This window comes from Leptidea sinapis, chromosome 6 (assembly GCF_905404315.1).
Source record: "Leptidea sinapis chromosome 6, ilLepSina1.1, whole genome shotgun sequence".
In the NCBI taxonomy this organism is placed as follows: domain Eukaryota; kingdom Metazoa; phylum Arthropoda; class Insecta; order Lepidoptera; family Pieridae; genus Leptidea; species Leptidea sinapis.
The window spans coordinates 6,838,930-6,865,110 of NC_066270.1; the positions used below are offsets into that span (position 1 = coordinate 6,838,930).

The 26,181-nt window shown below is 34.7% G+C and overlaps 1 protein-coding gene and 1 long non-coding RNA gene across 3 annotated transcripts in view; one reads left to right on the forward strand and one right to left on the reverse strand.

The window, feature by feature from the left end:
* Nucleotides 1-26,181, reverse strand: part of LOC126965115 (uncharacterized) — a 195,961-nt gene that overhangs the window by 44,584 nt on the left and 125,196 nt on the right. The gene's annotated exons all lie outside the window — the stretch shown is intronic.
* Nucleotides 7,743-15,295, forward strand: LOC126965167 (uncharacterized). 2 transcript variants are annotated; one of them, XR_007729489.1, is made up of 3 exons: nt 7,743-7,820; nt 10,723-10,922; nt 14,786-15,295. It is a non-coding gene; the product is annotated as an uncharacterized LOC126965167 (long non-coding RNA). The 2 variants fall into 2 exon arrangements; XR_007729490.1 differs by lacking the exon at nt 14,786-15,295 and adding an exon at nt 11,917-12,117.

The window sequence follows — 26,181 nt, forward strand, 5'->3', positions numbered from 1 at the left end:
TTATTGCACTATATAAAATGTAAATTACTACTAAAATAAATAATTGATACATTAATACTTAGTTTATTTGTATCAATCAGTAATTAATGATATTAGGCTACTACTAGGACTGGTGTTTAAATGTTAGCATTAAGCTAACCGTTTCAGAACCTTTTAGAGGATTCATATTCTGGGTGTAGATAAAGTCTTGTATGCAACTGTTGATAATTAGGTATTAAAACACTCATGTGATACTATTATCACCATTCGTATTATCCACATTCGTGTTTTAACACCCCTTATTACACAACAGTTGCATAAATAACTATTACGTCACTATACTGAACATTGATAAAAAAAAACAAAATGGCGCGTAACTGAAATTTCAAATCCGAAAACCGAATAAATCTTGAAAATTCTTCTAAAATATCTAAGTATACGTACCTATACATATTGACATTGTATAGGTAGATATCATTGAAGTATGTTAATTTGTAAAACAAAGTAAAAGTTTTTAATAAATGATTATTAAAAAAACCATTGAATTAAATCCTCGTTACTACATACTAACCTAAAAATGTAAAACAAACTATTAAAATTACTGCATGGTCATCGGTTTTTGATAAGATTGTAATGTTTCACCTTAAGGCGAAGAGTAAGCAGAACACATGCAAACAAGGTGTTTTTATACAAGTTTTTTGGTGAAAATATAGCATTTCGAGCTATGAACACTACTTAATCCTGTTACACATATACTTAAGTCTTATTTGAAGGTTTCTAGTGCTTGCTGTTGGTTATAGTTTTCACTCCAGAGCCTTTTTAAACTACCACCTTTCCTTGCAGTTAAACAAGTTTAAACTGTTTTCAACGCAAGAATTTTGAAAATATTGGCTTTGTTACATAGATGGCGGGCCGGAAGCCGTGAACTCATATCGCTCAAGGTCGCTGGCATTTAGTGTCGTCTTAGTCCGATGTTTTAAAATCACGTTCAATAATTTTGTTACATAGAAATGAACATACTTGTGATATAGCACTACACCCGATGGATAAACATTCCCAAATATAGATTTTTTAGATACACCAAATCCGAATGTGCCGTATGGCACCCTACTCCCTCACCAAGTTCTGGCCGTTATTTTGTTTATAAGATTTTTATTACATGGTCTTATATATTCATTAGCTTATAAATAATCCTAATTACAAGTAATCTATTGCTTCACGTAAAATAATACGCATTGACAGAACGCTGCGCGAGCGCCAAAATCGCCCCGATCTGAGACATACCGCGCGACCAGAGTTTCCCGGCACTGAAAAGGTAAATGTCTCAAGGTTTAGACAGTCGAAAGAAGCGATACCTTTTCATAGTCGGCGTAACAGACAGTCCTAAGTTAAGAGGCTGTCTGGCTGAGGATAAAACGGTTACTCAGTTAATCCTGGAATGTGCAGGAGTGCCCAACCATCAGACATAAACCTTAGTAAATACAAGGTCGCTCCGAGAAGTCTAACACCCCAGGAGCGTTCTGAACTTCTGGAAGGAGCTGGTTGGAATGACTGGTCAATATTGCACACAAAATGGGCCCAACTAAGTGCTCTCATTGCGGAAACAAGAGCCCCTTTACCATACGATACCATTGCCATTCTGTTTCATAAATAGCCAAGCTAATAAGAGCCTAGCGAAACTCTCTAAGAAAAAAGCGATTCACTCGATTGTATGAAACGTGCAGTCATTGCATACAAACATACAAAATACAAATAACGGCTATAATCTTGTAAAAAAACGGAGATAGCCGATATTCACTACGTTTGAAGTAACTGTTCACTTTCAAAGTTAGCGGGATTATACTTGGTCGCCCAATTGTAATTACTATTGCAAACTTATGTCAAATCTCACTGCACGTTTCATACTTAACTAAATTTCAATTTTTACTTAGGCAGTCCCATCTCTTGTTACGTAATATTTACATCCTCTTTGAAATAGACGTATAAATTAAATTTGTAACCAAAATTTATGAGCTATGCAGGACTCGAACCCGCGACTTCTCGAGTCCCGTCCGAGCGCTGTTACCAACTGAGCCAACCTGTGTGTGACACATACATTTACATTTACCAACGTATATTTATTACGTTTTAAATGATGTATGCTAGTTCGACGATGTAACAACTCGTAAATTACATAAATTCGTTTGAGTTATGTGAGTCAAGTGCAGGGTGCATCTACCGTTTCGTCTGGGAGCGCCGAGCAAGGGCACAGTGCAGCGACACGCCCTTGAGCCGACCGCAGCGACCTCCGGACGACCGCAGTGGGTGAGCTCGACCGACGCTCGACCTCATATCATTGTTGGTCAACCTGACTTATACATACTACAATTGTTTTGTCATACTCTGATTACGATGCATCGCTTTAGCATTCTTACGTGCAGTGACGTAAGCAGGGGCGTGCATAATATCATATTGGCAATTAGGCAGTGGAAATTGCGGAAATCCATAATTATCCAAATGATTTGAGTTATCTTTAGTGTTCATCGCGAAACATTTAATTGACACCGGTCACTCACTCGGAAACAATAATAATTTTAACATTTTACATACATGTGAAAAAGGATTTCGCTTGAACGTGTTAGAGCAATTAGAAATAATAAAACACAAAAATATGGTCCCTTCACCATTGTTACGTATCTCTTCCGGGGGTCACAACAGCCGACCAATCGCAGCGCGCCATTTCATGGGACTAGGGTATAAAAGATACAACACGTCCTGAGGATGCCTCGTGAAGAGGCAAAACACGTGTCAAATTGCTTAAAGACAAATATTGGCGGAATTAATACTAAAGAAAACTCAAATCATTTGGATAATTAGGCAGTGCCTAGATCGTTATACACTGTAATAAATATAGCACTAGTGTTAAAGTTGATTTGGTTCCATTATTTTATTACCAAACTTCTATTAATCACGCACTAATAAAATTTTTCCTTACGCTAGATTATAGGTGCTTACGATAAGCAATCGTTTCATATTCCGAACCTCAACTACGACTAGTTAGATCCACAGTGCTTACCTTGCTGGAAAATCAATGCACGCTCCTGCACGTAAGCAGTTTTGTCGGCGTTCCAATTAGTTAGAAAGAAAAAATCATTTGTACACTGACCTCTACTATTTACCACTGGACTGGTGGCTCTCAAAGTACTTTTTCATATCTCATACTCGGAAAGTAATGTTGTTTTGACCTGATTATTGGGTGGAAAATGCTGCTTCCCTCCATAGAGAGGGAAAAACTCATACAAATTACTTCCCACCTAAGGGCCGGAAGGAACTTTGAAAATAGAAATTGAAAAAAAATAATTTACAAAGTCTGCGGCCATGTGACTTTCTAAACAGCCTGTGTGAACTTAGCGCAAACTTCTTTGAGCGATAAGCCGCAACATTTGCGCGGTGAGTTCCATATTTAAAATTTAAAAAGTCGACGTAAATTGTCCTAATTTGACTATTGAAATTATTATTTTATTATTATGTGAGTCAATAATTCTGTATTATTTTTTAGTATTATGATAATTAATATTTATTGTTTCTGACATATAGACATGTATCATCTAATCTTGTTACGTGTTATTTACCTTATACTATTTACTGTATTAAATTAATTTGCACGCCTAGTTCAGCCTGGCGCAACATGTGAAACTGTAAGATAATACCATCGTAACATACCATGTTTATACGCAAATGAAGAATTTGATCGATTGATTGATTGATTGATTGATTGACAATTCATTTTAAATAGGTACTATTAATATTATTATATATTATCAATTAATAGTTTATATAAACAACTACTTTTATTTTCCTCATATTCGAAATGAAAAGTAGTGTTTAACACGGGTAAAAAAAACAATTCCTACTCGGACTATAGCCGTCTAAATACCTCGGATATTGATTATTGCGACCCTCGGTTAACAATCTACTATTGTGCCTGTTTGATATTCGCCATTTCGGCGCATATAGCGAGAGTCTGCGGTACTAAAACTAGTGACGACAAAATCAGCTAAACAAACATCGATAGGAAAACTATTTATAAAAAAAAATGTGTACTTTATTACGTTGATTTCTGAAGTATAAATAACACGGAAAACGAATGAAACTAATTCAAAATACAATAATACTTCAGAGTACGCTTCCATCGCAGCCATTTGTATTATACGTCAAAATTAGTTCTCTGGACGCTCGTGAGTGGCGCTTCAAATAGGCACAAAAAGTTTGCTGTCAAACATATGGAACAGCCTGTCCAGTGGTATTTATACAGGTCCCTGTGACGTATACATACTACAATATGCAGAAGGAAAGAATAATCATTTATTCAGTGAGGTCAATTTTTATTTTTATTTTTTACGAACACAAAGTTCAGCCTTAAATAGTTACAAGAAATTATCACTGCTGTTAATTTATATAATTACTTAATTAATTAGTTTCAGCATTTAACATTATAATATCGTTATTTACTAGTGGGAGGCTCCTTTGCACAGGATGCCGGCTAGATTATGGGTACCACAACGGCGCCTATTTCTGCCGTGAGGCATGTGTAAGCATTACTGTGTTTCGGTCTGAAAGGCGCCGTAGCTTGTGAATTTACTGGGCAAATGAGACTTGACGTCTTATGTCTCAAGGTGACGAGCGCAGTTGTAGTGCCGCACAGAATTTTTGGGTCTTTCAAGAATCCTGAGCTGCACTGAATTGTAATGGGCAGGACGTATCAATTACCAGCAGCTGAAAGTCCGGCTCGTCTCGTCCCTTATTTCCATAAAAAAGATAACTACGATGTATGTAAAGTGTTGCACCGAATTACCAATGTCGCATCAAATATTTTGATTTAGGTACTTCTGTAAGTTAAAAGTAGATGTATAAATTCGCATACACTATAAATTAGTGAATGTTAACCCAGTCTTTATAACTGTACATAAATTCGAATGATGAAAAATTGTCAAAACTAAATATATCTAGAAGATATCTTCTGGACACTTTTTAAGTAGGTAGGTTTTTTTTTTGCGCCCAGACAAAGGGAAAGGGCTACCCTCCGGGATAATACACTGACGTGAGTCCCACATCTCACTCTCAGACTCACGTAAAACCTAGGTGCCTACCCACTAAATACCACCTGAGGTTGGCTTTGGGCAGTTGCCTTCTAAGCCTTCATCGAAAGCGACCTTCTCTTGGGGAGAGAGGGGCGCAAGCGGCACTCCCTATGAAGTATCCGCTGAGGTAAAGTAGGTAGGATGTATATTTTTAAGTAAGATAGGTTACGAAGGTGTGGTTGCCGTGACCATTTGAGATTTCTTACATTATAGCAGCTAGCTGTTGTGTCCTGCCGCTTCAACGACTATTAATGTTTGCTGGCATAGTTTACTGTTCTGTGGCTTATATGTAAGAAATGCACATGATACGTAAACTTTATTTAGATGTCAATATTTTTGTTTAGATAAAGACTATGTGATCAAATCAGAAATGAGGAGATCCGTAGGAGAACCAAAGTTACCGACATAGACCAAGTGATTGCGAAACTGAATTGGCAGTGGGCAGGGCACATAGTTCGACGGAAACATGGCCGATGGGGCCAGTAAAGTCCTCGAAGGGCGAAATGTGAATCGGTAGGCCTCCCACAAGATGGACCGCAGCAGATGGTCAAGATCGCCTGAGGAATACGTTGGATGAGGGCAGCGCAGGACCGATCATCGTGGAAATCTTTGGGGCAGGCCTTTGTCCAGCAGTGGACTTCATTCGGCTGATGATGATGAAAGGCAATGTAAACGTCATCATCTTCTTCCACTAGTTAAAAGACGAGAGATTTCTGATCTTACTTACCTGGTCCAAAATCGCTTCTGGCGCAGTTGATTGACCTTTCCATAAAGAAATAATTAATATCAAAATCCCTGCATTCCTATAACGTTTGAATCCAACTACTAAGAAATTTTGGTAGTAGTAGTAGACTACTACCAAAATTTCTTTAAATTATTGCGAGCGAGTAACAACTTCAACACTCTACCGTTACTATACGTTACTCGCTCGCAATAATTTAAAGATTTTTTATAGAACTACTTACTACTTTGAACTAAATCATTTATAAAAGTTTTCACAAAAAAAAATTTTTACCTATGCGACCTAAGTTTGCGACATTACATCCGTCAGAAAAAAATAAATTTATACAATTTTAAATCGTAATAATTTATTACCTTAAAATGGTTTAGGAAATTGTTTCAAATGTCTCAGTAATATTCTTGAAAATCTCCAAGTGTGTTTGTATATTTAATACTACTTTTGTTATAAATTAAGGTTTTTATAAATTTTCTGACATTTGCGACATTCGTTATATTTTTGGTTCCTTCGTTCATTATGAGGACAGGCAAAGGGTTCAAGTCCGTACAGCCATATTCATTAATATTAAATAATTAATTGTCAAAGCAGCCTTTGCAAGATATTTACTATAGCCACCTTAAGCCAATTGTTTCTTTTATAGGATTCTAATGTAGGTATATATTCAAGAATTGTAACGAAGAATAAAATATATTTTATAATCAATAAAAGATTTTATTAATAAATAACCTTTCCTTACATTGTTATATAAATATACATAAAATTCAACAATTTCAATATTAAATAGTTTAAATTAGATCAGTTGAAATTATCACTTTTGTCGGGTGTTTCGAGACGCACACGTTTTTTTTGTCTGTTTGTTCCAGCACGCCACAATCAGAAACAGCTACACCGATTTGAATGCAGCACTGATTTATTGTGGCAGGCTGAACATTTAATTTATGTTTCATTCCAATCGATTTCACAAACAAAAAATCTACGCGGGAAAATCAGCTACTGTCAGTTTTAACAATTGGTACACTCATAAAAACATAAAAAAAACTACGTTTAAAACAACCGACTTCAAAAACTGAAAAGTATCAAATAACTAAAAATTTAATTTAATACACCTCTTATGCAAACCTTTACCTTTAATATTAATAAAATGCTATTATTTATATGTGCTACCTATTGATAGGTTTCAAGTCGGTGCCAAGCCAAATATAAAAGTAAGTACCTACACTCGCCACGCGTGACATTGAGCAGGATAGCTTTAATTACGTAAATCGGATCATAAATCTCGGTAAAGTAATTAGTATATAGTATAAAGTAATCGGTGTACATACATAAAAAAAATACCGATGGAATTGATAACCTCCTCCTTTATGAATTCGGTCAAAAATATATCAAATCAAATCAAATCAAATCAAATCAAAATCTCTTTATTCATGTAGTTCACGGAAATGACACTTATGAATGACAAAAAAATATTTTTCTTACTGAATCTACCGCTACTTCGTAAAGGGTTGAGCTAATGAGAAGAAGTAGCAAGAAACTCATTGCCACTCTTATATATCAAGATTTACACTTCCATCGATTTACAAATCATTTCAATTACAATATAATATGTAAAATGATGCAACACACAATAATAACTAAATTTCTTCAAATTCAAAAGTTGTTATTAGTTCCGATTGCATTTGAATGAAATTTTGTAACGATAAACTAAAATAAAAATGATGGAATTAGCAAATTTGGAGAACCCTGGAGATAACCTACAGTGGGTTGATAATCGATCGGTAATGTACTCAACTTTTCCGAGTTTTTAGCCGTGACCTTGGTCTGACACGGCAAGGTCGTCGGGTCACCGTCATGTTATCGCCTGTATCATTCGCAATGTTACTTCATTTATTTTTGAATATCCATATACGTAGTTTACTTCATAAATATTTAAGCGATGGCGAGATAATTAGTTTTTGTTCAAATTGTATTTTAACAATGGTCTGGTGAGTAGAGCTAATAATGAATGTTTAAATAACAAACCTTTGTTTTGTACGATTTTCAGTAAAAATTTGATTATTTATACGTCTAGATAGACTGTGACAAGTGTGAGCACGTTGAAAATAATAGCGGCGTACAGTTAACCTCTATTTTCAGCAAGACACGTTCACTAAAACAAAGTAACATGTACTGTATATCAAATTCAAACTCAAATATTTTTATTCAAAATAGGATTCAAAATCAATTATTGAACGTCAAAAACTACCACCCATTCAAAATAGACTGCCTCAGACCTGAGAAGAATGGGGGCAAGACACTCAGAGGGCTTTTTTTATATAAAAATATGGATTACAGTGTGATATCGTACAATAAACATTTATAATTTAAGAGCCTGAGGGTGTTCGCTTCATTCCCAGTCTGTGGTGTCATTAAGGAAATCGTTCATGTTATAGTAACCTTTCCCACGCAAACGTTTTTTAACAATTCTTTTGATCTATTTTTTTATCGCGAGTGTTAAGCTATAAACACATGGTCGGATTTGGTCTAGCCAAATCATCGGACGCGGTCCGGTAGCGGACCATTTTCGATGGTATGATTATGGGTACCACAGCGGCGCCTATTTCTACCGTGAAGCAGTAATGTGTAAGCATTACTGTGTTTCGGTCTGAAGGGCGCCGTAGCTAGTGACATTACTGGGCAAATGAGACTTAACATCTTATGTCTCAAGGTGACGAGCGCAGTTGTAGTGCCGCTCAGAATTTTTGGGGTTTTTCAAGAATCCTGAGCGGCACTGCATTGTGATGGGCAGGGCGTATCAATTACCATCAGCTGGACGTCCTGCTCGTCTCGTCCCTTAAAATCATAAAAAAAATGTCCATCGCAAAATATTATTATTATTACCAGATTTTTTATGATGGTCGAGACCGTCCAACGGTTGGGTCGGAACAAATCCGACCATGTGTGTCGGCTATTAGCCGTAGCTACACGTCGCCCAAACTAACTAGTAATAAACCTGGGTCTGTTGTCATGCTTTGTCTAACAACAAGAGGATCTATCTAGACGTATTAATTATCTAAGTTGTTAACAGCCTACTTAAAAACTGCTTAAGGCTGTTATCCCAAGAAATCGCCATAATAGCGCATAGTTGAAACCGTTTCTGGATAAAATTATATTTTGTATGAACCGTCTTTTATTATATTATATTTTATTTATAAATTTTATTATATTTTTACAAAAAAATAATTGAATACCTACAGAATATCAGAAGAAAATTCATTATTTATATATTACCCCTAATTGTTACAGTTGGAGCCATGCTAATCATTCAATCTAGATAGAAATTGTACGAAAATTATTTAATTGTACACCATTACTATTTAACATGACATAGTTTTGTTATTTTTGTAAATAAAATTGTATTATGTTTGTAATAAATTAAAAACGCTTCTAATTCTGAATTAAAAATATGGCGATTTGGTACGATAGATGTAACGTAGCATCCTCGATTCCTCAAGGCCGTTGGCTCTGTCCCCAGCCTTAAGTGCGAAACAGCCTTACTAACGAAAGGTTCCCAACAAGATATATATTTTATTGTGTAATCTTTATAGATGATTTCTTTTTTCAAAGATATTTTGCTATACAAGAATATTTACTGTTCAACAAAAATTATGAATTTTTTCTACTACCTTAGTTTTGCTGTTATTATAATGAGTTTCGTTAATTTTAATTAATTTCCACATTACTTTATACTTAATTGCATTTATGAGTATTAGTTCTTGTGTTGTACAATTAAAATGTCAAATTTATGTGTTACATACACATATATTTTGTATAATATGTTCGTTGCTTGTAGGTGCAATAACACTTAGATTTATTTAGAATAATATTTAGTGTAATTAGTAGGCGATAATAGTGTTGGCGATGCTAATAAATACATTAATAAAAAACATTTTCACCATTAGCTTGGCGACTATTTTAAAAACGCCATCTTGTTTTATATTATTTCCGCCAATAAGCGGTCAAAATTTCATCTCTTAGGGTGCGTACAAATTAGGCGTTAGACCATGTTTGATTCTAGTTGACGTTAATTTTCCGCGCGAGCGAATATGTTGATATAAAATTAGTAGAACGCAAATGCAGCGCAGTTTGAAGAGCCCGCGGCGGCTAGACAGACCAGTTCATTCTTACAAACCAAACTAGCAATAACTTTAAGATTTCTTGCATCTGGAGACTCCTATACTAGCCTGCAATACCTTTTTCGAGTATCAAAACAAAAAGACAGAAGCTCCTTTGATGTGGCCTCAAAAATCGACAGCGAGCAGCACGTTCGAGCGCGGTAATGCTCGCGTGTACATGGCGCGGCTATGTTCGATGGTTTGCCGCTGGTAATGTGTACGCACCTTTAGGTACTAATTATTTATTATTTGTTAAATCATATTACAATATAAAACTATTACTAATTAATTTATATATCATCCCACTGCTGGGTAAAGGCCTCCCCTTCTTCTGCCATTCGTCCTTATTGTTTGCTGTGTCCTGCACATATCACTCCTTCGTAATTTACTAGCTCGTCTCTCGACCTAGTACCAGGTCTACCTCTATTTCTTAGGTATTATTACGGTTTATGAAATAACCCAACACCCAGACAGGCGGTTGTAAGTAGTAATCAAAAGGAGATTTGTCTGAGCAGACCATTATTCTGGTTTTGTGTTTTTGTGGAGCGATCGCGGGTTCAATTCCCGGTTGCAACATTACTTGTACATGTTAGGGCGGAATAGTTGCTATTCTATTATGACTTTTGCTTTTTTTCTCTTTTCCTGCTTTTTTTTTCATGTAATTTTATATGTTTTTTATAGTAATTCGAATCACTAGCTTGCGTTCCAACCTGTGATTCCATTGCTGTTGCAGGAGAATGTGGGTGGCGGTGATCACTTAACATCAGGTGACAGCTCCTTTGTCCTGTTCTTCCATAAAAAGAATACTGTAAATACATTACAGTGCCACGGCAGAAGAAAAATACAAGTCTACTACACACTAGTAATTTGGCTAAATATTATAAACAAATAGACCTAAGGATTCTCAATACAATGATACGTCTTCCAAAAAGGGTAATTAAATAGTACAATAAAATTTTTGTTATCATTAAATTTTAGGCGTTAAATATTATAAAATTACTCGGGCTGTGTTGCATCATATTAGCTGTTATAGTTAAGGTTTAAGTCAAATTTAACGTTAACAGTAACGCTGACTTTAACATAGGCCGCATAATGTGTTGCTCGATCGTGGCATAGTTATAGTTAAAAAGTGAAATTGACAGGTCGTTATTTAGCTATTTAACATTAACAATAGCTTTAACCGGCGAACAACGAACTGTTAAATTTAAATATCTTCTAATCTCTTAATGATGATTTTCACTATTATAACACTAGAAATAAGGGATTGCTTGTAACTAAGGCTTCATCAGATACATAATAAATAGCTAAGGGTAAATGTATACACTTTAATAATAAAGTCCCAGTCACTGTTGAGGCATTATCTATAAATAAATTTAAATGTCTTATTAAAAAATGGCTCTGTCGTAAAACCCCCTACTCTACAGCTGAATATGTTAGTGATCGGACAGCCTGGGACTAGATTATGATTATATTATAGCAATAGCAATTACAGTACAATACTGTATATTTTTATTAAAAAGAGCGCAAAAAAAGAATGCTTGGAGAGTTTCTTGCGCCACTTCTTATCTCTTAAAGCGCCATTTGTTTCCGATGCGGTAGTAGTATCTAGTACATTAGAAATGACATCAAAAATAATTTTAAAGGAATCGAATTTGAGAAGATAAACTCCTTTTATGCCTTTTAAAGTTATGACGTCATCTAAAAATTGTCAAATGGTGCAACACATTTTTTGCCTAACCGGTACGTTAACATGTTTGTTATTGCTAAAGTTAGTTAATGCAACCCATCCTTATGTTAGTACGTAATTAATAAAAACAACCTTGTCACTTTAAGTTTTTTAATAAGTGACAACAAGGTTAACATTACGTTGTTAATGGGAATTATGTATCATAAATACCTTTTCAATAATTCAAATATTATTTCACAGTCATTATAGAAGGGGAGCCCACGATGCTAAGTGGGGATTTAGTCGAGCGTCGTAGAGACCTATCGGATTGCAAAGCTTAGATGATAAGAAGAAAAAAATGTTAAATGATATATACCTTTTCATCGGTGGGGAAAGCGGCTATAGATTTTTAAATATGTAAAAAAAAACTGTTGCATGGACATCCTCGAGCGCGTCAGATATTGATAGCATCCTACGTATTTTTAATAATGTACGTATGTTAATCTGATCGTTTGCATGATGCATATTATAACAAAGGGAAGGTTATATCGTCTATACACATGTACATACTTCACCTTTCTATGCCCCACTTAGATAATATTGCCTTGGAAACAAACTCTGTTCTGTCTGACATGAAAACCTCACAAAGTCATTACGAATATTAAAAATAACTCGAGACGAAGTTAATATTTTATACTAAGTAGCATACAATTTTCTATTTTAATATATAACTTTGGAAGATTGCTGAAGTAACAAGAACATTTGCGAAGGCTTATTTAATAATAAGGTTTAATTGAATATCTCTTTTGGCGCATTGAAGCAGCCTAGCGAAACTCTCCAAGAAAAAAGTGATTCATTCGATTGTAAGAAAGGTGCAGTCATTGATAGATTGACAGATGACGGCTATGATCTTGTAAAAAACGGAGATAGTCGAAATCCACTACGTTTAACGGCCGTTTTCAATAACGTATCTCTAGTTACGGGTACATTGCTATCACCGTTTAATGACAAGATCTTATTTATCCATAGTTATGTCCAATATAGTTATAGTCCAATTTTTTATGTCGATAGGTTAATGAAATGTAAGTAAGGGTAAAAGGATAGATTTGTCTACCTCTAGTAAGTTAAACTAAGGATAGATAGGTTATTGAAAATGGCCGCTAAGCAATTGTTCGCTTTCAAACTTAGCCTGATTTCGACGCCAATGGCCTACTATTTCAACCTTATTTCAAATAACTGCACGATTCACTTTTGCATACAAACGTTATCGACTGTTTTATCGTTGGTCTTTAACCCTAGATCGAAATTATTTTAATCAAAAATAAGATCTAAATCCGAATTATAAAAATAATTCAGAGAACGGAACAGATAGAAATATGAAGGCAAGGTCAGGGTAATATGGCGGTGCATCTCCCAGGCAAACCCTAACTCAACTCTCTTAATTTTTTCTGAGTGGCTAAAGATGTGTGTGGTCTACCGCTACCGTGATGAAAGACCAACCTTTTTGTTGATTACTTTAGTCTTAATGAATACTTTAGTCTTCTCAATCTTCCTCTATAGTTCTGAAGCGTGGATGATCCGAGCGGCAGTGAGGAAAAAGATTGATTTGTGGACGGCTCAGAGAACAAACAAGTCTATCCAGGAACAACTTCGCATTGGCACAAGATTGTCCCCAATTCGCTATCTAAAGTTCTTGGGGTATTTCAGCCACATTGCTTTCCCAGTTTATTATTATATTATTTAGACAAACTGTTAGTCATAGGAAAGGTGGAGAGCAAAAGACCACGTGGACGATCACCCACCCGTTGGTCGGACCAGATCAAGACACTCACTAGACCACCACTTACGACCGCAATTGTTCGTCATTAGATTCACTTATTTTGACAAAAACAAATAAATATAGCTACAAATTACATTTTATTAATCTTATTTATTTTTTTAAATGTCTTTGTCATCAAAACTATTTCTTAGACGTTATATATACATATTCCGATCGGTTCAGTATTAAGTTTTCGTAGCAGAACTAAGAATCATACAAGTAGTATAACCGAAGCTAAACGGCACTCCATTTGGCATTCATTATTATTTAATTGGATTATCTCGGAGATTTAATTGGATTTAAAATCGCGCTTCACGGTGTTGGTATCCTCCATGTTGTTTTAAGTCGATCAGTGCGCACAACCGGCGCGGGCGCTAGCTTGAAGACGACTTCTCAATGAGCGCTCTACTGATTGACAATAATAACTAACTTCAATCACGTCACCGATAGTGACAACTTCAAATACACTTTGAAAGATGACATTCGCCATCAGTTCAGCCCAATACACAGAGTAGAATATAATCATACAGGCCATATTACTTGTATATTCTAATTCTCCGACATATACATATTACATGCATGTGCATTTAGCACACCAAAAAAAGATAAAATATTATAGAGCCACTATTCCAACTCAGCAAAGTCTAAAACATACATGTCTGCGTGTGAGAGTGTTTACAATGACCTTCCAAAAGACATTGCGGAGGTGGTTAATAGGTTTAAAAGTCTTATTAAGCAAATTTAACTTAGAAAAGCATATATAGACTTTAGATGAGCAGAGAACTGATAAAACTGTTTGGCCAGGTGAATTTTAATAGCAATAAGAGGACTGTATAGAGTATAGGACATTAAATGAAAATTGTTAAAGTTGTTAAAATTTCAAACAAAAACTTATACAAATGATTTAAGTTTTCTTTAGTGTTAATTCTGCCAATATTTGTTTTTAAAACAATTCGACACGTGTTTCGCCTCTACACGAGGCATCCTCAGGACGTGTTGTCTCGCCAAAATCTGGCACGAGACTAAGTCTGAGGCGAAACACGTGTCGAATTGTTTTAAAAACAAATATTGGCGGAATTAACACTAAAGAAAACTTAAATCATTTGTATAATTATGGATTTCCGCAAAGTAACGCCTAATTAATTTTTTTTTTTTTAACAAAACTTTGTTCTATGAACTATCTAATATGATTTTTTTTTCGAAACTAGATATTATTTACTATACACTGAAGCAGAATTGTTAAATGTACAGTTTTATATCTTGGTTAAAAACAATTCTGAGTGTGATTCTAATTTAATTTCATATTTCCAGCTAGCCGGAAGACGTCCACTGCTGGACAAAGGCCTCCCCCAAAAATCTCCACGACGATCGGTCCTGCGCTGACCTCATCCAAAGCGGAATACTTAGGCAATCTTGACCAGATCGTCGGTCCATCTTGTCTACCAAAACTGCGTCTTCCGGTACGTGGTCGCCATGTCGCCATTCGAGGACTTTACTGCCCCAACGGCCATCTGTCCGTCGAACTCTGTGCCCCGCCCACTGCCACTTCAGTTTAGCAATCATTTGGGCTATGTCGGTACCTTTAGTTCTCCCACGGATATCCTCATTTCTTGCAGGGATACTAAAAGCATAGCCCTCTCCATTGCCCTCTGAGCGACCTTGAACTTTCTGATCAGGCCCATAGTTAGCTCCATACTGGATAATTATTTTGGAATAAATAATACGTCATCCTATAGGGAATTTAGCTTTCTACACACTAAAACAGAATTATTTGATAAAACAAAACCAAATAACACAAATAAAATTTGAAAAACAACAAAATTTTATGAACGATGCGGGACTCGAACCCATGACCTCCGGTGTTCCGTGCCGGTGCTCTAACCAACTGAGCCAACCGTTCGAGTGTCGCATCGTTATAAAATCAAATAATTCTTATACAAACAAAAACTACAAAATTCACCATATAACTGCGCTCGATTGATCAGTCCACACTCTCTTGCAACACCAGAGGAATCACAGAAGCGTTGCTGAGGCAGAAACAAATAATCTTCAATCTGTCTCAGGATTTCAAGGGATCCATTGGCACTTATCACGGACTAGTAAAAAAAGAAGGACTCCGCGCCGTGATATTAGCTAGTGTGTGTATGCTTACGAGGGATACCAGTATCACAATTTTTTCTCCCTTAAATAGTCATATATGGCCACAATTACTTTTTATGTTCCGTATTATTGTTTTTATACGACGCAAACTGATCTAACACGGATGAGACTGACACGGAGTCCTTATTTTTTTACTAGTACGTGGCACTAATATGGATTTGAGATGGTCTTATAAGTTCAAACAAATATGTTATGTTATTGTCAAAGTGAAATTGACTTTATTCAAATTAGGCTTAAACTAAGCACTTTTGAATTGTCACTACAAACATTTCTTTTAAATTACTGAATTTAACAAATGTTCGTAAAAAGTTGAGCTCGTGAGAAGATTATATAGATTTATGAAATAGAGTATTTTACAATATACAGGGTGGCGCAATAGAACGTGCATATTGCATCATCTTTTTTCGCGGGGTAGAAAGTGCGCGGGCGGGGGGAGTCTGCATCGTTGGGTAGGCGAGCTCATGGAGTTTTAGTCACTATGAGTCACTTCGACGGGAAACGTCGCGCATTTTGCGTGCGCGCATTTTACGAGAACTCTCGTTCATACATCGTTACTAGGCGTTTATATTGTTCTGAATATGGACTACGGCAAATAAGTGAAGCTCCGAGTGCTAATTTAATTAAAATATGGGTACAGCGTTTTGAAGAGACTGGTTCAACGTTTAAACCACAAGCAAAAGGTCGTCAAGAACATCTAGGATCGACGACAATATTGAGAGAGTTATGCAGTCTGTACGAGGAGATCCACAAATGTCTACTCGCAAAAGATCGTCTGTCTTACACTTACCGAGACGAAGTTTGCAACGAATTTTAAACTTGGATCTTAAACTGCATCCTTACAAGCTGCAGTTAACACAAGAATTGAAAGAGTCTGACTTCGGAGCAAGGCTCGCATTTGCTAATGAAATGTTTAATCGATTTTCCAATTTTGACAATATCCTTTTCTCAGATGAGGCCCACTTCCATATCAATGGGTTCGTAAACCGTCAAAATTGTCGTTACTGGAACAGTGAGAATCCCAAACTCAAGCACCAGAAACCACTGCATAGTCCTAAAGTGACAGTATGGGCAGCAATCTATGGTAGAGGAATAATTGGACCGTTTTTCTTTGAAAATGCGCGGGGGCAAAACGTCACTGTTAATACCGAACGCTATTTTGCGATGTTGGAAGGTTTTTTGGCTCCAGAGCTTGAAAATTCAAGAATAGTGAATTGTAGGACTTGGTTTCAACAAGACGGAGCTACCTGTCACACATCAAATGACTCCATGGCGGTTGTGAAACAGATGTTCCCTGGCAGACTGATTTCGAAAAGAGGTGATATCCCATGGCCCCCACGTAGTCCAGACGTGACGCCTCCTGACTTTTTTTTGTGGGGATACCTCAAGAACAAAGTCTACAGGAATAATCCGAAAAACATCGATCAGCTCAAGGAGAATATCCGTGGTGAAATGGCAGCAATTACACCAGCATTACTGAAGAAAGTTTTTAATAACTTCCGTTTGCGATTAGAGGAGTGTCATCATAGAGAGGGTCATCATTTAGACGATGTTATTAATAATACCTCAGTTTTATTTTAACTATACCTTTTGTATTTATTTTTTAATCAATATTTTAAATATGCACGTTCTATTGCGCCACCCTGTACATAGCAAATTAGTTAGTAAGGTACTGCATCCAATATATGAGTCGTCTTTAAGTAATATAAATTATTTAGTAAAAGTAATAAATAATAAAATGTATAAATATAAATTATCATATATTGGATGCATCAACCTTTAGAGCTTGAATTTATTGTTTGTGTAAGGATGCTTCGTGAACATGATGGTCGTGATTACTGTCATTATTTGTAATTGCATCCAATAAACACAATGATTTACTAACTACTAGGTGACCCGGCAGACTTCGTACTGCCTCAATCGATAAATAAAAGACCTAAACTTTTGTATAAAATAATCTTAAAAAAATTATTTTCGATTTATTACACACGATGTTGCTTACTTACAAAAAGAGTTTTCCTGAAATACTGGCTATTTAAAGTTTTCAATTTGATATTGACAGACACACACATTTATAATACAGTCTGTGAATCAATTTAAAGCTTTCAGGAATTGAATTTGTGCCAAAACTAAGGATTTATCAATGTACATAAAAATAATCTGATAGATAGTTAACAACTGTAGTTAATCTACCAACTGTAGGGAGTTAAAATTAAGTTTATTTTTTACCTCCTGAGAAAGTTAGAACGATATAAAAATTCTAATTAATTATATTCATTTTAAACTATTATTTTAATTTTGTTTCTGAACGACGGGGGACACATCAAAAGAAAATGAAAATCGTTGTTTTTATTTAATTCCGAGCATTTTCATATTTATTCACCATTTAAATCTTCTCTGGACTTCTACAATTAATTTAAGACCAAAATTAGCCAAGTCGGTCCAGCCATTCTCGAGTTTTACAACGAAGAGCAATTCATTTTTATATCTATAGATAACATGTGATCTCACCACAAGCAGCACCCGTTCACGAGCTGACGCATGGACCACCACTCGCACATATTTGAGGGAAGGAGACAATCCGGCACACGACGCCGTCGCAGGCAATGCCTTGTCGACAAAGCAAAGGGAATTAATGCATTATTTTAAAATCATAAACCAACAATGTAAGTTTAATTACCGTGAACTTCTAGTAATTGCGTTGTAATTGGCAAAAACCATAGACTCCTAGAAAGCATTCAATGATACAGCTGAATAGATTTCATAGCACAAAAAGGTCCATTTGCAAAAGAGTATTTAATGATTTTTCCAATATCACTGAGTAGGTTTACTCAATTATATCAGGTATCTGTATAATATACTAGCTATTACCAGCGAATTCGATCACGTGGGATAGTTACTATGGGCAGCATTTTTTGGAACGAAGTTCCTTATGCCGGTGCGGAGTGGTTTCCCTAACCGAGAAAAAACGTCCGGAACGTAAGACATGAAGTTTGACAACTCTCTTCATGTACGTCGAAGCGTTGCTACGCGACAATATCTTGCTGATTATTATCTTAATCTAATATAATATAAAATTCTCAAGTCGAGGTGTTTGTAGTTAAACTCCTTCGAAACAACTTGACCTATTCTCATGAAATTTTGGGTGCATATTGGGTAGGTCTGAGAATCGGACATCATCTATTTTTCATCCCCCTAAATGTTAAGAAAATTGGTCCACGCCAATTTTTTTTTTAATTTTTTTGACTTGTTCTTATAAAATTGATTATGAGTCAGCATTAAAAAATACATACAACTTCAAATTTTCACCCATCTACGATCAACAGTTACTTTTGTATCTCGATTTTAATATCGGCAATACAACGTTTGCTGGGTCAGCTAGTAATAAATATATTTCTTTTGTGCGTCTGTTGTAACTGAACACCGCCTAAACGGCTGGACCGATTTCAATGAAATTTTCTATGTGTCTTCAGGTGGATTCGAGAATAGTTTAGATTCACAATCGAACTACCTCCTAAACGGCTGGACCGATTTTGATGATTTTTTTTGTGTGTTCGAGGGAATTCAATTGCAATTCTCCTGCTCATGTGTATGTTAGTGAACTCCTCCTAACGGCTGGACAATTTTTTCAAATTTACGACGTGTGTACAGGACAACGTCTGTCGGGTCCACTAGTTTATATAAAATAATTGACAAGTAACAGTTATTGACATTTGACACATTTTTGACAAATTACATTGATTGTTTATTTTATTTATTTAGAGCATTTATAACAAGGCCAAATCAAACCAAAATACAATAAACGAATATTTAAATCATTTATTAAAATCATTTATCAAAATATTTATTTATTAAGATGTAAGCAAAGGCAAAATATATACGTTCCAATGTTCGTTCAAAGATGCGGTATATATATAAACTTTATAACTTTATAACTTTAAACAGCCGCTTAGGAGTGTTTTTTCTCATTCTGACTTAGGTCAATAGAAGAAGACAGAGTGAGAATTAGCAATGCTTTAAGTTAGCAGACTATTATGAATAAGGGGGATAGCATCAAACATTTAACGAAATTGTATTTTCATTTTGTCATAAGAATATTACCAGTTGGAGGCTCCTTTGCACAGGATTCCGGCTAGATTATGGGTACCACAACGGCGCCTATTTCTGCCGTGAAGCAGTAATGTGTAAACGTTATTGTGTTTCGGCCTGAAGGGCGCCGTAGCTAGTGTTATTCCTGGGAACATGAGACTTGATATCTTATGTCTCAAGTTGACAAGCGCAGTTGTGGTGCCGCTCAGAATTTTTGGATTTATCAAGAATCCTGAGCGATTTCATACATTTTTGATTATTTTTGTGTAAACAATTTGTTATGTTTTTAAAGTGATAACCCTCACTTCTAGGATTAATACACATATTAATCCTAGAAATGACTGTGTTCTGTGTATTCGTGTGTACTTATGTCCGGGCAAGATGTAGGTAATGTAATTTTAATTTGGCAATTATAGCAGATGATATTATACCACAATTTTTGGATTTTTTCAATAATAACTGGCGTATCAATTACCATCAGCAGAACGTCCTGCTCGTCTCGTCTCTTTAAAGTAGCAAGCAAAGGAAAAATACGTTTCAAGTGGGTGGCCGAGAAGTTGACGTCCAAAGCTAAAATTTGAAAGCCTTTAAAATTTAAAATTTTCATGGTGATGAGTATCCGAATCACCCCTATGTATGTTCCACGACTTTTTTCGCCTTTTATCCGCTTTTTTCACCTAATTGTGGTTTAGGACTTTTTTTCAAATTTTTTGAACACTTTTAGTTAATATTATTGTTGATAATTATTAACTACAGTTGCAATAGCCACATAAGAAACTATTAATAGTTTAGACAATGCGGAACTAGTTTAGAATTGAGTCGTAAGTTCAAGATAACTGCTCCAGCTAAATTCATGAAAATGTTCAAGGTATCAAAAAAAATGGCTTAAATTTTTAAAAACTTCCCAGAAAATTGGCCAATTAAATGAGCCAAATTCAAATTTTAGCTTTGGTCGTCAACTTCTCGGCCACCCAGTATGATCAAATATGCGGTGTAGATATATTATGTAGAATAAAACGTTTATCTTTGCTGAATCCAAAGTATAGTGCAGCCCATTTTAGTTTTCTTTGTATCTGACTCGGCATATTGTTGTCTCGGTATTGTGCTAAACGCTGAATCACCTGAGGGCACCTGAAGGTGTCAGCCTTTACAGATCTTTGTCCTCTCGTACCAGGACATTCGCTTGTAATAATTGCATGAATAATGTAAATTGCAAGCAACTCTCATTAAATGTTTTTTCGTTGGACCCTTTTAAATTATCCGTACCGAGTTTTAATGTTAGCATAATTGAGTTGAGATTATTATGGATTGGTATTATGGATTGGCAAAAAACAGAAGCCTTATAGATTCGTCATGTTTGTCTGTCTGTCCGCCCGTCCGCATATCACAGCCACTTTTTTCCGAAACTATTAGAACTTTACTGTTGAAACTTGGTAAGTAGATGTATTCTGTGAACCGCATTAAGATTTTTGCATAAAAATAGTTAAATTTTGGGGGTTCCCATTACTATTACATTAACACTTAGAATTAAAACTCATTTTTTTTTCATCAAGCCCATACATACGTGTGGGGTAACCTATCTGTGGATAGGTCTTCAAAAATGATATTGAGGTTTTCTTAACTGAATACTTTTCACGAGAGACACATCCAAAGTGGTAAAATGTGCACCCCCGGTAACTTCTAAAATAAGAGAATGGTAAAACTAAAAAAAAATATGATGTACACTACCATGCAAACTTCCACCGAAAATTGGTTTGAACGAGATCTAGTAAGTAGTTTTTTTTAATTAAAAAAAAAATACACTATTATTAAGCATCGATTAAAGTTACAATGAACTTCAAGAACTTTTATATTATATTATTTGATGCTACGGAACCCTTCATGGGCGAGTGCGACTCCCTCTTGGCCGCTTTTTTTATTTGTTTTTGATGTCTGCCGTGTTTCTTGTTATTTTGAGTATTTGTGAATGTTCTATATAAATTTTAAAACAGTATGTGATTGATGTACAGTTTTTTTGGAACCGCAGTCACACATGAGATAACGTGGTCTCCGCTGCGCTCCAAATAGATACTAGCAAAGTGCGGCAACTAATGCTACGCCCAAGTGGGCGTACTCGAGCCAGTCTCGAAAAAAAACCACATAAAATGCTTAGATTGAGGATTGGTCTCCGCTGCGCTCCAACTAGATACCGCACTACCTAACAACAATAGCTTCTTTATTATCTATTTGATGCTTGTGTGCGTGGCATCTTGACACTCAATGGCATCTTTCAAATTTTGTAACATACTCTTCGTGTTATTTTACATTGAAATTAATAAAATACTAATGATTATGTGATCCCAGTGTATTTCTTATAGTATTATTTACAAAGTTTTACTACGCAACCCGGCATTTTAGTTTCAATTATTAGCAAAGTTCAACAGAACAACAACGTCACACATTGTTCGAGACTGGCTCGAGTACACCCCTTGGGCTAAGTATTACTTGCCGCAGTTTGCGACTACGCCCGCGGTGTCTAGTTGGAGCGCAGCGGAGGCCAATCCCTAATCTAAGATAAATTGTTAAGATTAATAGTGAACATGAGATTATATATATCACAGTAGATATGTGATTTAAGCAACGTGCAAATGCTTATTTTAGGAACATATATCCATATCAAAACTTGTTTTTATTGATATCTTTGGATTCACTTTATTAACCGACTTCAAAAACACTATTCTAAAACAATAGATATAATATGCACTAAAAAGTATAAAAATAATTGCGTATTTTGATACAATCTAAATAATTAATCTAATAATTATAGTTAAGATTATTGTAATTTTTGGAGTCGGTGTCATAGTTATAGGTGGGATGTGCTTGAGTCGTGAGGAGGCGAGAGGCGAGAGCGACACCGATTCCAAAAATAACAATAATCGTAACTAGAATTAGATTAATAAATTAGATTGTATTAAAATATGCAATTATTTTTATACTTTTTAGTGCATATTGTATCTATTGTTTTGGAATAGTGTTTTTGAAGTCGGTTGTTATTTTATTTATATTTTCAAATCCTGATGTCTAACCCCCTTATTCATAATGGTGCGCTAACTTTAAACAGCAGCTTAGGAGTGTTTTTTCTCATTTGACTTAGGTCAATAGAAGAAGCAGGAGTGAGAATAAGCAATGCTTTAAGTTAGCAGACTATTATGAATAAGGAGGTTAAAGTTTTATTTACTTAACTCTAAAATAATATTTAAAGGAATGCGTTTCCGTGTATGACATTTTCTCAAAATATGTCACTGTTACATTGTTGCTAATGTACATTTAGTATCGTTTGCGTCTAGTCTGTTGAAATGACAACTTCCTTGAGTTTTTAGGGTTCCGTAGCCAAATGGCAAACACTTTTACGAAATTCCGAACGACACTCTTGAAGCTTGGTAAGTAGATGTATTATGTGAACCGCATTAAGATTTTCACACAAATATAGAAAAAAAAAACATAAAGTTTTGGGGGTTCCCCATACTTTGAACTGAAACTCAAAACATTTTTTTCATCAAACTCATACGTATGGTTTCTAATATCGTTTTTTTCTAAACTGAATAGTTTGCGCGAGAGACACTTCCAAAGTGGTAGTATGTGTCCCCTCCCTGTAACTTCTAAAATAAGAGAATGATAAAACTAAAATACCTATAATAATAATAATAATAATAATAACCTGTAATAATAATAATATAGACACACTATTTACACAAATTATCTAGCCCCAAGTTAAGCATATATAGCCTGTGTTTTGGGCTACAAGACAATGATATATTTAAATAAATAAATAAATAAATAAATTCTTTATTTTGCTAGAAAACATGTAACAATGGGTGTAAGTAGTTTTAATGTATCAATGTTATCGGACATTTCTGGCATGCAAAATTATTATTAACAAAATTCTAGTTATTATTATAATTGATTAACAAACTCTATATTTTAAGCACTTAGGTTAATTTAAATTATAATTATTATTTTTAAATGTCATTACTTAAAGACTAGAATTAATATATATTTTAAAGTCAATTTAATTTAACCTAATGTGTCAACATTTCATTTATGGAATAAAAACATTTATCTATAAGCCATGTTAAAAGATCCTTTTTAAATCGTTGGACGGGTAATACGCCTAAGCTTGGAGGGAGTTTATTAAATATTTTTATACGCATGACATAGCTACATTTTCCGTAGGATGCATTATGAAATTTGTGTGCAATCACCAGTCTGTCACCGTTTCTTGTATTTCTCGGATAAATATCTCTTGCTTTTAATTTAATAGAATATACTTACTTAAACATACATAAATTCATATAAACATACATAAATACATTTAAACATCCATGACTCGGAAACAAACATCCATATTCATCATATAAATGCTTGCACCTATCGGGATTCGAACCCGGGACCTCTAGCTTAGTAGGTAGGATCGCTAACCACTCGGCTATACAGGTCGTCTATGTACATCATGTACATTACCATGTAAACTTTCACCTTAAATTGGTTTGTACGAGATCCAATTTACCTTTCATTCAATCAACTCAAATGAAAAAAAAAGCATTTAATTTCATAATTTACTTGCTGCTACGGAACCCTTCATGGGCGAATCCGACTCGCACTTGGCCGCTTTTTTATTTATAGCAATATTAAGAGCCCAATATTCACGAATATAACACAGCAAAAATCATTTGTGTACAATAAATTCGACGTCTATAGAGAAATTATTAGATATTCTTACTGTTTTTTTTTTTCATTTTGTCTTACCTTAAGTAAACAACTACCTTTGCTATAAAGAGTGATACCACCGGTGAAAAGATGGACATTACCTGAATTTAATTCAGGCAATGCTTACTAATATTAATACCATATTATCAGTTTACTGCATTAACTCACTATTTTATTAAAAAAAAAACGACTCCCGACTCGTTTTCACATCAATTTGTCAAACCAAGGGTTTAGTTAAACCAATCAAGGGTTTTACTACACCCTGTTGGTATGTGATATAATTAGTGATGTGTCATTTTCTATTCACATGATGTCAACATTCTCGATAGTTTAGATAACGAATGATTATGAACGGAAAATGTTTTTTTCCTCGTCTCCACACCACGGGTTTAGCTACACCATTTATATCTTAACGTTAGTGGTGTGATAAGTACAATCTGTCTAAATGGGCAGAGATGTATAACTTTTGTAGATATGTATAATAATTAACGCAGTATTTCCATAAAATGGCTTAAAGATATATAATCTATATATATGTATAAAAATTAATTGCTGTTCGTTAGTCTCGCTAAAACTCGATAACGGCTGGACCGATTTGGCAAATTTTGGTCTTGAATTATTTGTGGAAGTCCAGAGAAGGCTTAAAAGGTGAATTAATATGAATTAAATAAAAACAAAAATTTTGTTTTTTCTTTAATGTGTCAGTAATCAAATTGAAAAAATAGTTTAAAATGAATAACTAATTAAAATCTTTGTATCTTTCTAACTTTCTCAGGTGGTAAAAAACAATCTTAATTTTAGCTACCTATAGTTATTTAACTTTGTTACTTAACTGATTTACTACAATTGTTAACTATGATGGCAATACAACGTTTGCTGGGTCAGCTAGTTATTAATAAGTTTTGTTTGCGTATTAATAATCGAATAGAAGAAACCTCGCTATTTTAAAGCGCCTGTAGGTTTTTATGAGCAATTACACTCGCAAACGTAATAACTAATTTTATACATAAGTGTCTATAATTAGTAACGTTTGTGTTTAGTTTGTTGGAATGACAAGTTCTTTGAGAATTTTATTGATATATATTTAAAGATCCAATATTGATGAATATAAAACATTAAAAATCATTCGTGTACATTAAATTTTATAACTATGCGGACGTCTACAGAGGAATTGGTTTTGTCCTTTATTTTATTACCAGCGTCTGATCATGCGATCTATAGACGATGTAAATACTACGTAATAAGAGGCGTGACTGCCTAGGTAAAAATTTGATTTCAGAATATTTATTATCTCAAAAAGAATACAAATTCACTTACTGAGATACTTAAACTAACATGATACATATATTGAGCGGCAAATCGTTATATACTATACATAATTTAAGACGTTATATTTAAAGTTACAATAATTACACAGAGTTACAATAAATACTAATTAGGTAGATACGTTAATAACGAAATAGGTGGGTAACGTATAAAATAAATGTTTACAGTAATGAATGAAATAACTACACTATTTTATTTTTTGTTATAATGACAGCTATGAGGGTATTTGTTTATTAAGGTCTCGTTCATGGTCATAGCCGGAAGCGGTCTAACAAAATAAGTTATGAGAAAAACCTTCAAAATGTGGTGTTTTAACGTTTTTTTTAAAACATTTAATGATTGTATTTCTTTAAAATTAAAATTGAAATTTAGTTTAGTATGAAACGTGC